Consider the following 15090-nt stretch of genomic DNA (forward strand, 5'->3'; position numbering starts at 1 on the left):
GAGCCACGAAGAGACAGCTGTGTGCTGGCACCTGGTATATTGAGGGGAGGAGGCAGCTGGGCTGGAAGAAGTGGAAGGAACAGATGCAGGAATTGTTCCTGCTGGGGGTAGAACCCAGACTGCACTTTCTAAGGGTGCGACCTGAGGCACATTGATTCTTCTGGTCTCCAGTCCCATCCTCTGTTAACTCAGTAACTGCAAGTTAACTGGAAGGGGTAACTGGAATGGGACGATGGGAGAGATCCACTTGCCCAAACCTCAGAAGCGGGAAGGCTGCAGCCTAGACACACCGGGCACATCGGCAGAGAGTGGCCCACAGAGGGGGACTAGGACATGGGCGAGCACTTGTGAGCGGTCTCCTGCGGGTAGAGGAGTGGGGTCACAGTCCATCGGGTAGCTGGGCCCAGATGGATACAGTGGGGTGGCACTCGCACTCAGGACAGAAAGAGGGAGACCCACTTTAGGACCCTTTTGAGCCACTTTTTTTTTTTTTATAGATTTTATTTATTTATTTATTCGACAGAGATAGAGACAGCCAGCGAGAGAGGGAACACAAGCAGGGGGAATGAGAGAGGAAGAAGCAGGCTCCCAGTGGAGGAGCCTGATGTGGGGCTCGATCTCATAATGCCAGGATCACGCCCTGAGCCGAAGACAGACGCTTAACGACTGAGCCACGTAGGCGACCCCCTTTTGACCCACTTTTGCCCCAAGATTGAGTGAAGTTCCGTGAGATAGCTTGATACAGAGACAGCTGGGTTTGTTTGTTTTTAAATACCTCATCCTCCTACTTCCTAAAACGGGTCTACTTTTTGCCTTTCTGGACTCAGAAGAGATAAGGGCCACAAATTCTATTTTGTAAGCCTCACAGCCTCGGAAATACCATTTATCCTCATCCCGCCACCAGTCTCCGTGAGTACCATCTCTAAAAACGTCAAAGACCTTGGAGAAAGAAAACGTAAATATAGAAAATGCCCGTCCCACTTCTGCCTGGAGGAAGTAGGGGAGAGAAGCTGGAGACCAGATTTATTGACCTAGGGCGAGGAGCTAAAGCGCAGGTTTATTGGCCTAGCATTCCTCTCCTTCCGGGTGCTTCCTGAGCAGATGCGATGGCCATGGGCCATCCCTGGGACATGGGCGGGACATAGACGAGTCTGCACAGGTGCCAATCCTGCGAATTCATGATCTCACTCAGTTCTTACATCCACGGCAGGATTGCCATGATTATGACCATTGTGAAGATGAGGAAACCAAGATTCAGAGTGGTTAAGCAACTTACCCCAGAGTCATATAGGAGATAAATGGCCTGATCTCCCCGCAGTGTGGCCCCTCCCTCAGGCCTTCCCATCTCTGTAAGGGGCAACTGCCACTTTCTAGTTCCTCTGGCCAAAATCTTGGATGTTATCTTGACTTCTCTCTTCCCATCACAGTTCACTACCCATATTAGTAAATCCTGGTAGCTCTACTTTCAAAATATTCAGAATCTCATCACCTCACTGATGTCGTCATGACTACCAGTTCTGAGCATTCATCATTTCTCACCTGAATTATTGTAGTCGCCCGCTAACTGCTGTTTCTGTTTCTCTTCTCCATACAGAGACCATTTTGATCTTTATAAAACATAAATCAGATACTGTCTTCTTTCTACACAAACTGTCCAGGGGGTCCCATCTCACTCAGAGTTAAAGCCAAAGGCTTTCATTGTGACCTACAAGACCTTGCGTGGTCTGACCTCCCCTAGCTTTCTGACTCAACTTCTATCCTTGTCTCTGTCATTCTGCTCCAGCCACACTGGCTTCTTTGCTTTCCTTAACTGTGCCTGATATATTTTCTGCCTCAGGGCCTTTGCGCCTACTGTTGCCCCTTTGCACAAGGCTCTTTCTCCAGGTATCCATCCGGCTCTCTCTCTCACCTCCAAGTCTTTGCTCCTATTTAAAAGTACATCCTATTTAAAAGTACATTCCTCCACCCCATCTCCTCTGTCTCCTCTCTATCCAAACCGCTGTTTTTACTTATCCCCACAGCCAATCATTACCGGACATGCTATATATTTTATTTTACTTCCTTATCTTGTTGATTACCTGCCTCCCCCACAGGACTGTAGGGACTTACTTCTACCCTATCTGCTGCTGTGTCCTTGGTGCTTGGCAATAAACAATGTAAGAATAAATCAGTAGAGGGGACGCCTGGCCTGGGTGGCTCAGTTGCTTAAACGTCTGCCTTTGGCTCAAGTCATGATTTCAGAGTCCTGGGATCCAGCTCCTTGCTCAGAGAGGAGTCTGCTTCTCCCTCTGCCTGCCCCTCCCCCTGCTGTGCACTCCCCCCACTCTCTGACAAATAAATAAATAAAATCTAAAAAAAAAAAAAAAAAAAAAGACTGAATCAGTAGAGGTTCTGTGATGGGACCCAAACTCAGGCCTGCTTGTCCAGAGCCTGTGCCGCAGAGCCCTGGAGCTCCTTAGATCTGAATACACTCCTAGGATGCGAGAACCCCAATTGCCATGAACAGCTGGAGAGAGCCTTTTGGAGAGGGAGAACCGACCACATGAACCCAAGGGAGAGGAAGTCAGACCTCGATGGTTCCCGTTGGGACCCTCTGAAATGTGTAATTTTGAGGGAACCATGGAGTCCCAACCAAGCACGGGCCCTCATAAGCCGCTGCTGTGACCTCAAGTAAGTCATCCCCCCCCCCACCAACCTCAGTTTCCACAGCTGTGAGATCCTCAGACCCTGGACCTGGAGCCAGAGGCTTGTCCCATCCCCCATCCTCCATTCCCATCCCCCATCCCCCCACCCCCATCCCAGCAGAGTGAGGGGATCCAGGCCTGGGCCAGTGAGGCAAGTAAGAGAAACAGGATGTTGTCTCTGGTAACAATGGGGAACCCCAGAGGGGGGTGGGAAGGGAGGGGGGAGGGGAAGCAGTTGCCGGTACGTGGCTCTAGTCGTTAGTTATTCCCTACCCCCCCACACCCCACCCCCTCGCGCCCCTGGGATTAACTCCCCGGTCCATCTCCTTCCCACCCTCACTGGGATTAATCCTTCCCCACACGCACAGCCTGCCCCAGACATTTTTCTCCAAGGTAGAAAAGCAAGGCTCTGCTGAGGATTTCCTCAGCGTTTCCTGGAAAGATAACCATCCCCTCTGGCTGCAGAGCTACCAGAGAGCAATTCCTTCTGTTCCTGATTTAGCCTGTGTAATGGATCCTGCCGCCACCACCCTGACCTCTACCCCCCACCCTCTGCTGCTGGGGAGAGGCCAGCAACTTTGAGGAAACTGGCCAAACCTCCTGTTCCTTAAAGTCAATTTAAAGAAAAGAAAAAGATCTGAGTGCCAACTTGTGAAGTTGAGGCCTGTGGACTGGACAGTGAGTGACCTCTGCAATCCTCCTCCTTGCTCCTTTCCCAGACCCTCAGGGCCAGCCAGAAGCATTCTGGAGAGCCCCCTGCCCCCCCCCATTAGGCATCAATTAATTGGACCATTCATGTCAACAGCACGCACTGAGGCAGGCAGCTCTGTGCCAGGCCTGTGCAGGGCCCGGAGGCCACGGAACAGATACACTGAGGGTCAGCAGATAGGGCGACAGACAGGCAGCTGCAGAGACCAGGGCTGGGGGTGAGAGTTGTAATATAGCTAAAGGTTTTGCTGTGTTGTTTGTTTTGTTTTGTTTTTTAAGTAATCTCTACACCCAATGTGGGGCTTGAACTCAGCCCCAAGATCAAGAATCGCGCCCCACCGACTGAGACAGCCAGGTGCCCCATATAGCTAACGGCTTCTTGCGAGACTCTGGAGCCCTGGGCCTCGTGCGCCTCCCACCCCTTTCTGCTTGTCCCCTTCCAGGGGTCCACAGCACCTGACTGCCTGGCCACCTCAGAGGTGAAGGATGCAGTCACATGCTGGCTTGTGTCGGCCCTAGGGATGCCTTGAGCAGACTGGGTTTTTTTAAGATTTTAGTTATTTCGGAGACAGAGAGCATGAGCTGGGTGGGGGAGGGACAGAGGGAGAGGGAGAAGCAGACGCCCCGCTGCAGGGAGCCTGGCAGGACGTGATGCGGGGCTCGAGCCCCACTACCTGAGCCGAAGGGAGCCACCCAGGCGCCCCAGGAGCAGACTGTCCACTGCGCACGTGGGGACAGGAATAACCCCCTCCAGGAGCTGTGCTGTGTGCTGGCCCTCTTCTCTAACGTGGGAATGAACTACCGTACCTCCTGCCTCTGACAGGATCGAGATGGGGAAGATACTAGGTCCAGGGCTGGCTCCTAGAAGGTGTCCAGTAGACAAAGAGGCTCCTTCCTTTCATCGTTTGGGTTTTACCTGTCGCCACACCCTGTGTGTGAGGCCAGCCCGACTGGCTGCTCCTCGAAGGCCTTGCATGAGGCACCCTGACGGTCATGACCAGCCCCTGAGAGCCGATGCGGGGCCTCAGTGAAAGCTGGAAAAATCGATGGAGGCCTGGGTCCCCTTGAGGCCCCTGGCTCTGTCAGGTTTCACGGTCCTGTTGTCCCCTCTAGGGACCAGCACTGGCTTGGAGCCCTTCCCATTTATAGGAAGTTGAGGGCAGTGCTGACCCCCCAACAAGGAGTTCTGGAAAGAAGCCATGGAGGCCTCATCAAGGGCAGGGGTGCTGACGGGCAGGTGTGGAGGCCAGCCAGGTGCAGGAAGTGTTGGCGGGGAAGGGCAGAACACTAGCCTGGAATTCGGAGTTCATCCCTGCTGCCTGTCACACCTCCTCTTGGCTGGTGACAATAGTCACTCAATTATCTGAGTGGAGCTGTGGTGAGGATCTGGGGCCTGCATGTGGTGACAACTCAGAGAACGTTTTGGGAACTTGCAGCTCCTCCGAGGTGAGAGATCATGCCCTTGGGAGGGACAGTCCCATACCAACGACCACCGTTCCTCTGCCCCCCAGGTCCAGGCAATGATAGACCCTGAACAGACAACTGGGCAGGAGAACATACTAGACATGCTTACTGAGCATGAAGACATGGGCCAGGGAGTTGGGTGTTGCCTGAAGCGTAATTAGAGCTGACAGGTGGGGCCCTACCCTATCTGCAAGAACAGTTGCTGTGGCCAGGGAGAAGGGGGCCCGGAGAGGAGCCTGCACAGAATGCAGCCCATTGTCCCCACCGAAACAACTGTCACTCTCCTCAGACTCCGCTGATAGGACTCGAGGCGGGAAATGGGAGCTCTACCCTCTCTGGCAAGACCTCACAGGAAAGTCAGCTGTTGGGGCAGGACAGCTGCTCCCTGGAAGGTGGGAAGGAGGGGTGTGGACCAGGATGCAGGAGGTGAGGAAGGACATGCCTGGCATATTTGATGCGGGAAGGGAGGGCGGCAAAACCCACAAACCCCAGGAGGAAATCTAACAAGGGCTGAGCAAGACCCTAGTGGTGAAAACAAGCAGTGTTTACAGAGGGACCAAAGGAGAAGACCTAAATATATGGGTTAGTGTCCCAAGGTAATAATGGTCAGGAAAGTATCACGTTATACAAATGTTAGCTCTCCCCCAAATTCATCGGGAAATTCGGTGTGATTCCAACTAAGATCCCAACAGTGTTGATTTCTTCCCTTTCTGGAATTGAGTAAGCTGATCAAAAAATGTGTACAGAAGTTGGGGCGCCTGCGTGGCTCAGTCGGTTAAGCGTCTGCCGTCAGCTCAGGTTATGATCTTGGGGTCCTGGGATCAAGCTCCACATTGGGCTCCTTGCTCAGTGGGGAGCCTGCTTCTCTTTCTCCCTCTGCCTGCCTCTCCCCCTGCTTGTTCTCTCTCTCTCTGTCAAATAAATAAATAAGTACGATCTTAAAAAAAAATGTATGTGGAAGAAAAAAGGACCAAGAATAGCCAAGTCAATCTTTTTTTCTTTTTTTTTAAGATTTTATTTATTTATTTGACAGAGAGAGAGAGTGCACACGCACACACAAGCAGGGGGAGTGGCAGGCAGAGGGAGAAACAGGCTCCCTGCTCAGCAGGCGGCCCCATGTGGGGCTTGATCCCAGGACCCAAGCAGAAGGCACACGCTTAACCAACTGAGCCACCGAGGCGCCCCAGCCAAGTCAATCTGAGAAGAAAAAGAAGAGATAATACCAAGTGTGGCCAATCTGATAATATGAGAATTACAACAGTGTGGCAAAATGTAAAAAGAATAGAGAATTTATATTTTATTTTATTTTATTTTATTTTATTTTATTTTATTTTTTTCAGAATGGAGAATTAAGAAACAGATGCAAGGATATGTAGGGAAGAGGGGGGAGTTTCTGGTCAGAAGAGGAGGGACAGGTCAGAGTATAGGGTCAGAAATGGGGCTGGGATGGTAGGCCATCCACGAGAGGGAAGGTAAACTCTGACCCTCTGGGGTACCAACTATAAATGTATGGGGTGCCCGGCTGGCTCAGTTGGTTGGGCATGTAACTCTTGATCTCGGGGTGGTGAGTTCAAACCCCACATGGGGTGTGGAGGTTACTCAAAAATAAAATCTTTAAAAATAAACAAACAAATATATTCTGGTGGCATTAGAGATCTGAAAGTGAAACTACATAATGTAAGAGCTGATCTTTAGGAATTTGGGGTAGAGGATTACTTGTTTTATCAATTTTTTTTAAGATTTTATTTATTTATTTGACAGAGATAGAGACAGCCAGCGAGAGAGAGAACACAAGCAGGGGGAGTGGGAGAGGAAGAAGCAGGCTCATAGCAGAGGAGCCTGATGTGGGGCTCGATCCCTTAACGCCGGGATCACGCCCTGAGCCGAAGGCAGACGCTTAACGACTGCGCCACCCAGGCGTCCCTGTTTTATAGATTTTTATAAGCTTTTTTTTAATGGCCATTTCCAAAATTACACAAAAATAGAGATAATAGTATAACAAACCCCCATGTGTCAATCACCCAGCTTCAATACTAACTCAAAAACTTTTTTTTTTAATATTTTATTTATTCATTCGACAGAGATAGAGACAGCCAGTGAGAGAGGGAACACAAGCAGGGGGAGTGGGAGAGGAAGAAGCAGGCTCATAGCGGAGGAGCCTAATGTGGGGCTCGATCCCATAACGCTGGGGTCACGCACTGAGACGAAGGCAGATGCTTTAACCGCTGTGCCACCCAGGTGCCCCTAATTCAAAAACTTTTGACTAACAAAAGATAATAAAACAAAGTGAGAAGGCAGTTCCTCACAGACTGGGGAAGACTTTTGCAATTCACGTAACTGAAAAAGATTTAGTATCAATCATACATACTTTTTTTTTTTGGTTTTATTTACTTATTTGATAGAGAGAGAGAGCACAAGCAAGGGGAGCAGGCAGAGGGAGAGGGAGAAGCAGACTCCCCACTGAGCAGAGAGCCCTATGTGGGGCTCGATCTTAGGACCCTGGGATCATGACCTGAGCCAAAGGCAGACACTCAGCCAACTGAGCCACTCAGGTACCTCTGAAATACTTTTTTTTAAAGGTTTTATTTATTAATTTATCTGAGAGAATAGGAGTGGGAGGGGCAGAGGGAGAGGGAGAGAGAGAATCCCAAGCAGACTCCGTACCAAGTGTGGAACCTGACATGGGCTCAATCCCACAACCCCGAGATCACAACCTGAGCAGAAACCAAGAGCTGGACCCCCAACCGACTGAGCCACCCAGGCGCCCCAAGGAATTTTCCATGTAAACCAAATATCCTTTTACTGGAAGAAGATGCCATCCAGGACTTTCATAACTACAGAGGTGAAGCCCGTGCCTGGCTTCAAAGCTCCAAAGGATAGGTTGACTCCCTTGTTAAGGGCTGCTTACTTCAAGGCGAAGCCAATGCTTATTTACTATTCTGAAAATTCTATGACCCTTCAGAATTCTGCTGGCTCTGCTCTCTCAATGGAACAAAGCCTGGATGACAGCACATCGGCTTAAAACACAGTTAATATTTTGAATATTTTGAATATTTTATTTTATTTTTTTATTTTTAAAAAGATTTTATTTATTCATTTGACAGGGAGAAAGAGAGAGAGAGAGGAAAGCACGAGCAGTGGGAGTGGCAGGCAGAGGCAGAAGTAGACTCCCCACTGAGCAAGGAGCCCAATACGGGACTTGATCCCAGGACCCTGGGGTCATGACCTGAGCTGGAGGCAGATGCTTCACCGACTGAGCCACCCAGCTGCCCTATTTTGAATATTTTAACCCCACTGTTGAGACCTACTGCTCAGGAAAAAAGATTCCTTTCAAAATAGGACTACTCATTGCCAAGCACCTGGTCACCCAGGAGCTCTGATAGAGATGGACAGGGTTAATGTCTTCATGCTTGCTAACACGGCATCCACTCTGCAGCCCCTGGATCGAGGGGTCACCTTAATTTCAGGTCTTAGTATTTAAGAAATACATTTCACAAGGCTATGGCTGCCATGGATTGTGATTCCTCTGATGGGTCTGGGAAGACTAAGTTGAAAATCTCTGGTAAGCATTCACCATTCTACATTTTTGTTTTTTTAATTTGCTTAAGTAATCTCTATACCCAACATGGGGCTTGAACTCACAATCCTGAGATCATATGCTCTACCAACTGAGCCAGCCAGGTGCCCCCTGGATTGGCCATTCTAGATGCCATTAAGAACATTTGTGATTCATGGGAAGAGGTCAAGATATCAACATAAATAGGTGCTTGTTTCAATAGCACATATACTAAAACTGGAATGATTCAGAGATTAGCATGGCCCCTGAGCAAGGAGGACATGCAAATTCATGAAGGAAAAAAAAAAAAAAGCAGGAGCGCCTGGGCGGCTCAGTTGGTTAGGCGTCTGCCTTCAGCTCAGGTCATGATCCCAGGGTGCTGGGATCGAGCCCTGCATTGGGCTCCCTCCCCAGTGGGGAGTCTGCTTCTCCCTCCCCCTCTGCCCTTCCCACCAACTTGTGCTCACGCGCTCTCTCTCTTTCTCTCTCATGTTCTCTCTCTCAAATAAATAAATAAAATCTTTAAAAAAAATCAACATCAATAGGAGTTTGGAAGAATTTGATTCCAACCCTCATGGAGGACTTTGAGGGGTTCAAGATTTCAAGGGAGCAAGTAACTGCAGGTGGGGTGGAAATAGCAAGAGAACTAGCATCGCGAGTGGAGCCTGAAGGACTTGCTGCCGTCTCAGGACGGAACTTGAACAAATGGGGAGTTGCTTCTTAGAGATGAGCACAGACAGTGGTTTCTTGAGATGGAAACTGCTCCTGGTGAAGAGGCTGTGCAGATTGTGGAAATGACGACAAAGCATTTAGACTATTTCATAAACATAGCTGAGAAAGCAGAGACAGGATGTGAGAGGACGGATTCCAATTTAGAAAGTTCTGCTGTGGGTAAAATGCTATCACAGCATCACGCGCCATAGAGAAATCATCGTGAAAGGAAGAGTCACTTGATGCGGCAAACTTCACTGTTGTCTTCTTTTAAGAAACTGCCTCAGGGGCGCCTGGGAGGCTCCGTGGGTTAAGTGTCTGATTTTGAGATCGTGGGTTTGAGCCCCGCGTGGGGCTCTTCGCTCAGCGAGGAGTCTGCTTCTCCCTCTGCCCCCCCCCCCCGCTCCCGCTCTCTCTCTCTCAAATAAATAATTAAAATCTTTATTTTTTTGGATTTTATTTATTTATTTGACAGAGAGAGAGACAGCCAGCGAGAGAGGGAACACAAGCAGGGGGAGTGGGAGAGGAAGAAGCAGGCTCCCAGCGGAGCAGGGAGCCCGATGCGGGGCTCTATGCGGGGCTTGATCCCAGGACTCTGGGATGGCGCCCTGAGCCGAAGGCAGACACTTAACAACTGAGCCACCCAGGCGCCCCTAAATAAAATCTTTAAAAGAAAAGAAACTGCCACAGCCACCCCAACCCTTAGCCACCAGCACCCGGATCAGTCAGCAGCCATCACCATCGAGGCAGGACCCTCCACCAGCAAAAAGATTACGACTCACTGAAAGCTCAGATGATGCTTAGCATTTTTTGGCAATAAAGTAGTTTCTAGGGGCGCCTGGGTGGCTCAGTCGGTTAAGTAGCTGCCTTCGGCTCAGGTCATGATCCCGGGGTCCTGGGATCGTGCCCTCATCGGGCTCCCTGCTCAGCAGAGACTTTGTTTCTCCCTCTCCCTCTGTGGCTCCCCCTCCTTTGCTCATTCTCTCTCTCTCGCTCGCTCACTCTCTCAAATAAATACATAAAATCTTTAAAAAGGTAGTTTTTAATGAAGATATGCACAGTGGTTTTTAGACATAACGCGATTGCACACTCACAAGGCTAGACTATAAGGCAAACAGAACTTCTCCACGCACTGGGAAGCCAAAAAATTCACGGGCCTCACTTTATTGCCAGATGTGTTTTGCTGTAGTGGTCTGGAGCTGAAACTGTGTATCTCTAAGGTGCGCCTGTGTTGGCCTCTCTGACCTCTTATGCTCTTGCTCTGGATCTCCCTAACTCTCTTCACCTTTTTCTCTCTCCTTCCCTCCCTGCCTCCCACAAATTTCTGGATCCCCAGAAGGAAAGGCAGTGTGGGCTGGCAGTTAGGGAACATGGTACCAGGAGACAGCCCTCTTGCTTCTGGCTGTTCTTCACAGGGCGGGGTGGGGGCATCCTCCTTTCTACACTCGGTTTCTCCTTGGGTCCAGAAACGGTCCCTTTTCTGCCCTCCCTCCCTTCTGTGGCCCCCACGGGCAGGAGTTGGTGCTTTGTGCCAAGCATAAAGTTGGCATCGGGGAGTGGCAGTAGGACAGGCAAAGAAGGGGGAGACTAGGGGAACCTATGTGGAGGTGATCTTGCCACGCCACCCCCATGGCAATCCAGGGGAGCACAGCGTGTGCCCTGAGTCACAGACCCAGAAGGACTCAGTGGCCACCAAACCTTTATCTCTCTTCTCCTGCCCTTTGTGAATCCGAGGGGAGAGCCCCCACTCAGGAGGGTCTCTTCCCTCCTTTCCCTTGCCCCTATCTCTCTCTAGGTGAGGAAATTCTGCAAATATGAGGGAAGGGACCAGAAACTCAGCCTAAAGGTGCTTGGAAGACCCGCAGGGGTGGGTTTGGGGACTACACATCTTCCGTACCGCTGAAGGTAACTCCACGCCAGTTATGGCAAAGCAGATGCTTAGACTCCGTGTAGTTCAGCTGATGGGTGTTTATTCTATTTGACGCTGATGACGCAAATGCCAAGGAACCGAAAATACGGGCACGGTTCTTTTCTGCATTTTATTTTATTTTATTATTATTTTTTAAAGATTTTATTTATTATTTGACAGAGAGAGAGACAGCCAGCGAGAGAGGGAACACAAGCAGGGGGAGTGGGAGAGGAAGAAGCAGGCTCATAGCGGAGGAGCCTGATGTGGGGCTCGATCCCGGAACGCCGGGATCACGGCCTGAGCCGAAGGCAGACACTTAACGACTGCGCCACCCAGGCGCCCCTCTTTTCTGCATTTTAAACCTGTTTCCATTCTTGGGATAGATAAATAGATATCTACACAAAAATCTACCTACAGAATTACCATTCGAGTGAGAATCATCCCAGGAGAGGGTGGTTGAGTGATTGGGTGTTTTATTCAAAGAGGGCAGTTCTCTGACCAAATAATACTACTGTATTACATATTATTTAATAGAGACGTGGTGGTGGTAGTTAAGCAATTAGGCTCTGCCTGAGTTCAAATCCCAGTTCTTCTACCCCCAATGTGGAATCTTAGGCAAATGAATTATTAAGTGGTCTGTGCCTCAGTTTACCTTTCTTTGGAATGGAGCTGATTTAGGATGAAAAGGCATCAATAATCAGTGAGATATCAGAACGGTGCCTGGCATGGAAAACTTGCCCTGTGAACAGTAGCGCCGTTTTTATAATGTAGCCACATCTCATCTTCATTTATCACATCGCCATTTAGAAAGTATATGATTCATGTGGTCCTTACAATTTTCCCCTTAGTGTTCTCTTCTCTAGACAGATGACAAAACTAAGGTTCAGAGAAGACCTCTGTAAGAGCTGGTAAAGGGTGGTAGGAAGACAGCAGAGGGAGAGGAGTTTGGACATCAGACCTAGGAGGGTTCCAGTTCCAACGGGGGACCAGCTTGGCCCTACAGGAGGCCCCCTCGGTGGGAAGCTTTGAAGGCTAAAATGGGGAGTGATCACGTTAGCTGGGAAACCCAGTCTTTCCTTAGTCAACAAACATAGTTCGTGTTCCTGTGCCTGCACTTGAAACACGTCAGTGAAAGACAGCCCTGCCCCTGGTGTATCAGTAGGGGAGACAGAGGAGTAAACAGGAAATTACAATAGGGAGAGATGATTGTTCTGCCAGGGAAAGCTCCTGGCACCTTAGCAGTCCACGGCACCCGGCCAGCACGGGACCTGGGGCTGGGGTGTGTGTGGAACTTCTCAGAGGCGGCCTCCTCCAGGCCTGACAGACCTTCGAGTTGAGGCCTGGAGAAGGAGTGGCAGGGGTGGGGTAGGGTGTGGGGGGGCGGGGGGGATGGGGCTTCAGAGAGGGATCCCAAGGAAAAGGCCGAGGGGGTGGGTGCTCTGGGGGCAGAGGATGGGCAGAGTGTGTGTGACAAACCGTCGTGGGAGACCTGCAGGAGAGAAGGGGGGAGCAGAGCCCAGGTGAGCAAAAGCTTGAGCAGAGAGAGATAAACAGTGGGGTGACTCCAGGAAACGTTTGGAGCTTGCAGGGCGTGGGCTGGAAACAATGCCTGGGCGCGTCTGGGCCCTTCTGACTGGAAAGCGGGATCTTTCTGGGGATGGGCTGATGAGCCCAAGTTTCCAACAGGGGGAAGGTGCTTCTGAAGACCCATGAGCCGGAGAGTCTCTGGCAGGCAGGCGGGCAGCGGTTAAGCTTGGGCAGGGCAGGAGAAATTGGGGTGGGGGTTGTCCAGGAGAGAGAAGGTCGCTGCCCTGGGGATGGGCAGGAGGGGTAGTTCCTACCAGTTTACCCACCTGTGGAGACCAAATACGCACCAGCAGAAATCTGAGAGCTGTGAAAGTGCGCTGATAAGCAGTTCCCAAAGGGCCGGTAGATTCTAGAAGCTTCTTTGGTAAGTAAATACACACGTAGGCCTTGAGAAGCAGGAAGTGGTTATCCTGGGAGGTGGAGTCACAGGTGAATGTTGGTTTTCTTCTGTCTGCTTTTCTCTGTTTTCCACGTTCTAATGAGAATGTGTGATCCCGGAAGCCAGACAAAGGACCCAGTAAAAGTGATTTATGCACAGGAGGAGTCTTCAGTGTAGAGCCAGATGTCACCAGGAAGAAAGAGGAACTAAATGGGCTTTGGGATGTGGCTCTGAGGGGCCAGGTGTGGCCTGAGGAAAGCCGTGGGGCTGGAGGGGTGGGAGGGGTGGGGTCCGAGGGGCAGACATTAAAAACCCAGTAGAAAGACAAAAGACACGCAAAGAAGAATGTTTGCAGCCCCTGTGGCAGGCAAAGGCAAATCTTCCTAAAATAGAAAAAGCTCCTAGAATTTTATAAGGAAAACCACGGAAACCAAGTATAAAAATGGACGAAGAATGTACAGAGACCGCTCACAGAAAATGAAAGGACATTCAAGCAAAACCTGAGTGTTTGCTCAGTTTCGCTTGCAATAGGAGAAATGCAAAGTACAAGGACACCGAGAAGCCATTTTTCTTCTATCAGATTGGAAATATGCAAAAGTTCGACCACAGACCGCGTGGACCGAGGCTGTGGGGAAATACGTACACTCTTATATTGCTGGTGGCACTAAAAACTCCCCCTGTACGGAGCCATTCAGTATATACTGAATTACTGATGTATATACTCTAACTCAATATTCCACTTTTAGTGGCTCAGTCGGTTAAGCGTCTGCCTTCAGCTCAGGTCATGATCTCAGGGTCCTGGGATCGAGCCCCGAGTCCGGCTCCATGCTCAGTGGGGAGCTTGCTTCTCCCTCTCCCTTTGCCCCTCCCCCCAGCTTGTGCCGGCTCACGTGTGCTCTCTCTCTCAAATAAATAAACAAAAATCTTATAAAAATATATTCCGCTTTTAGATATTTATCCTACAGAAATAGCTGCTTCACATAAAATGACATGTTTGTAGTGTCATTCATTGTAGAGGGCTGTAAGAGTCAAAGATTGGGAACAGCCCTCAGCAGAGAGCTGGTACGTCAATGAGGAGAAATCCTATGCAGCTATAAAAAATCCATAAAGAAGGGGCACTTGGGTGGCTCAGTTAGTTAAGCATCCAACTCTTGGTTTTGGCTCAGGTCATGATTTCAGGGTGGTGGGATCGAGTCCTGCATCTGGGTCTTCACTCAGTGCAGAGTCAACTTGGGATTCTCTCCCTCTCCCTCCCCTCTGCTCCTCCTCATACTCTCTCTCTCAAATAAATAAATAAATAAATAAAATTAAAAAAAAAATCCTAAAGAAGCTCTCTGTACACCAGTAGAAAAATATCTCCAATGTATGTTTTAATTACTTAAAACAATTAACTATTTTAGAATAAATTTAGACTTACAGAAAAATTGTGGGGGTAGTACAGAGAATTTCTGTATCCCCCACACCCAACATCCCCTATAAGTAACATCTTACCTTAGTACAGTATATTTATTACAATTAAGGGCCAATATTGATATATTAGTATTGACTAAAACCCATACTTTGTAGTCGATGTTGTTGTTTTTTGAAGAAGAATGTCTTCGTTTTTTTCTCTTTTTTTTAGGATTTTATTTATTTATTTATTTGACACAGAGAGAGAGACAACAAGAGAGGGAACACAAGCAGGGAGAGTGGGAAAGGGAGTGGGAGAGGGAGAAGCTGGCTCTCCACTGAGTGGGGAGCCCTGTGCAGGGCTGGATCCCAGGACCCTGGGATCATGACCTGAGCTGAAGGCAGGCGCTTAACGACTGAGCCACCCAGGTGCCCCTAAAGCCCATACTTTGTTCAGATTTCCTTAGTTTTTACCGAATGTCCCTTTTCTGTGCCAGGATCCCATCCAAGATACCACATCACGCTTGGTTGTCTGTTTTCCTTAGGCTCACCTTGGCTGTGACCGTTTCTCAGATTTTCCTTGTTTTTGATGACCTTGATTGTTCTGAGGAATACTGGGCAGGTGTTTTGTAAAATGTCCCACAGGTGAGATTGTCTGATGGTTTCTCATATCAGACTGGAGTTTTTGGGTATTGGGGAAGGA

General features: G+C 49.4%; 1 non-coding gene across 1 annotated transcript; it reads left to right on the plus strand.

The window, feature by feature from the left end:
* The first annotated feature begins 8619 nt into the window (after nucleotides 1–8619).
* Nucleotides 8620–8723, plus strand: LOC123797658 (U6 spliceosomal RNA). The gene has a single exon (XR_006781016.1). It is a non-coding gene; the product is annotated as a U6 spliceosomal RNA (small nuclear RNA).
* Nucleotides 8724–15090: the final 6367 nt, after the last annotated feature.

The sequence above is a fragment of the Ursus americanus genome, chromosome 29 (assembly GCF_024610735.1).
Source record: "Ursus americanus isolate L20-20 chromosome 29, mUrsAme1.1.p, whole genome shotgun sequence".
NCBI classification, from domain to species: Eukaryota; Metazoa; Chordata; class Mammalia; order Carnivora; family Ursidae; genus Ursus; species Ursus americanus.